Source organism: Eriocheir sinensis, chromosome 7, assembly GCF_024679095.1.
Source record: "Eriocheir sinensis breed Jianghai 21 chromosome 7, ASM2467909v1, whole genome shotgun sequence".
NCBI lineage: Eukaryota > Metazoa > Arthropoda > Malacostraca > Decapoda > Varunidae > Eriocheir > Eriocheir sinensis.
Window position 1 is genome coordinate 17,057,659 of NC_066515.1, and position 3,032 is coordinate 17,060,690.

Genomic DNA, 3,032 nt, shown 5'->3' on the forward strand with positions numbered 1-3,032 from the left:
TATAATAAGGCGCTTAATATAGGTTGATTTATATAGTGAAATGATTATATAAAAATAGTAACTTTTTATATAGATATCTTAAAATGATTTTAATACAAGATAGTCAACATATTGAAGTGTTCATATATGAATTTTTATGCAGATATGTATATTAATTTTTGTGGCGTCAGGAAGTTTTTTCGTCGCGGCGTGAAACGAATCAGATTCGACGAATTTTCGTCGCGACTTCTGGTCAAGCTCGAGCAAAAACTACTGAAGCTAGGAAGGCGTGCTTGGTGGCGATTGAAAGCTCTATTAATACAGATTAATAATATTAAAAAATGGAAAGCACTAAATAAATAAAAAAAGTTATAAGCAAAAAACTAGGACGTGTCCAAATCGCGGCAAAAGGGCCGAAAAACAGGCTATATTGTGACGGCTCGACGACAAACGTGGAATCAAGCTATCAAAAAACTCCTTCGAGCTGATCAAGCTACATTGCCAAGAAGGGCTACATGCCAAATTACAGCCTTCTAGAGGCAATAGCAATGCCACACTAGACAAAAACGGTAAAGTGTCTGGAGTTCGTCAAAATCGCTCTCAAAAGGGTTTACGTTTCGAGCTCTAGCGACGAAACTACTGGGAGTAGGGAAGTGTTTTGCATTATATTGGAAGCACATTGGTAGGGCTAAATTATGTGTTAAATAAGCTGTTTGAAATTCTCAAAAAATGAGTGGGTTTCAAGGTTGGGAACTCAAAAAAAAAAAAATCAGAGTTGTTTTATTCGGATTTATTCAATTTTTTACCCTTTCGAGTCGGTTTTTGAGCCCAGTCGCTTACTACAAAATATAGCCCGTTCAGTTTGCCGTCGATTGATAACAAAAAATATTTCTGTAGCCCCAGAAATAAGGGAGTTATGGCGATTCGCACCAAAGCGGTTGATTTTCCAAAATTCGCGGCTTAATGACAGGGCTGGGGCAAGGTTCCGGTCCATAGTTTAGGGTTCACTGGTATAACGAGTAGTGTCCCAAATGAATATTGTAAAAAATAAGTTAAGAAACAGGATGCAAGTTAATTTGGAGAGTATCTTACTTGTAGAACATTCACAAAGACACACGGAGATTACTAATAGTAGTAGTAGAAGTAGTAGTAGTAGTAGCAGTAGTAGTAGTAGTAGTAGTAGTAGTAGTAGTGTAGTGCGGCGACGGCCTGATGAACGAGCCTCCCATAACCCACTTAGCCAGAGGGGTACCTCTTTGGCCGACTCGGTCGCGGGTTCAATCCCAGGCAGCCGGCGAATACCCTGATCTTGATTAATTTCTCGTGTTATTTCGATACACGCAGAGGCCGTGTTTAGAAACAGGAAGGATTTAGAAAAGAAGCTCGTCGGGGCATTACAGTAGTAGTAGTAATAACAGTGGTAGTAGTAGTAGTAGTAATAACAGTAGTAGTAGCAGTAGTAGTAGTAATAGTAGTAGTAGTAGTTTATTACTTGGAAGAACGAGAAAGATGACGCAAGTAACAGTGAAGCAAGCAAGGTAGGCAGCGTCAGGGGTGTAGAGGAACCAGTCCGCCACGATGCCTGGGGCTAAAAACACAGGAGAAGGAGGAAGAGCAGGAGTTGGGGGGGGGAGCGGGTATATGATTGTGCTGAAGTAGGAAAAAATTGGTGGCTCTCACTCAGCAATGATCGACAAGGTTGTGCCGACGGGAAAAAATGTTGGACAAACCCCCAGAGGATCCAAACCTCCCAAGGACAACCTCCCCCAAGGACAAAATACCCAGAAGATAAAGGAAAAGAGGAAAAAAATATAATTCTAATAATATTAATTATGAACACAGAATGCATCATATATATATAGCTAGGGAGGTTTTGTCTTATTTTGCACTTTTAACCGAGAGGGCTTATCCCAATGTGTTTTCACCCAGTGGGAAGTAGTTTGGGCTTGCATGGAGTCTTATTGGAGGAACTCATGGGGATGGAGTCGTAGGGTTGGCAAGACAACGCGCCATTATATATATATATATATATATATATATATATATATATATATATATATATATATATATATATATATATATATATATATATATTTCCATTAAGGGGGCAGCTCTAAGACGAAGTAAACAAAAATAAGCCCTCTAGCGTATATCACTACTGACTGATTGATTGATGAGTCCGTTTCTCCTTTCCCGTGGTCCCTGCACGCAGCGGGTGTGCCCACCGAACATGTAGCCTACATAATGTACTCCTGGTGGAGGTGTGGCGGCCACGGCGAGTGCCAGAACGGGAGCGACGAGCTGACCTGTATTATCAACCTCCTTCTTTAATTAAGGAGTTTTTTTTCTGCATTATCGTAATAATAATTCGGTTTACTAAAGAATAAATGTATATTGCAACAAACTGCAATTATAATTTTACTACGTTATATATATATATATATATATATATATATATATATATATATATATATATATATATATATATATATATATATATATATATATATACACTCTTTATTATTGTTATTAGTTGTAGTAGTAGCACTAGTAGTATTATAGGTTTCTACCTTTCTCGTTTGTAGCGCAACACGCATGTTATTAATAAAATAGAGGATTCCTTTTGGACTCTCGGAAGGTGGAGTCCGCGGGGGCTCGTTTGGGGGCAGGAGTGCGCGGGAATACTGACGCGGACCTCTGGAAACCCTGGTGGCACCCTCCAATCCGGCCAGTGCGACGGAGATGAGCACCGCCGCCACGCGCAGTTATAGCGGATGCCCTTAAATTTACCTTTAGTCGTCTTGTGCAGCTGTTCCGCCACTTAATTCTTACTTTACATATGTTAGCATCACACAAAACTACAGTACAAAAACACGAAGAATAAGACGAATAGCTCAGATATAATACCCTACGTATATTGCATGTCGGCTCAAGGGTTTGTTTCCAGTGTTCATCTGAGGGACACCACGTAAACATTACTTTACATACATGAATATCTCATAGAACTACAACAAAAAAGGTAAAATAGACACAAAATACCTTAAAAAAAATAC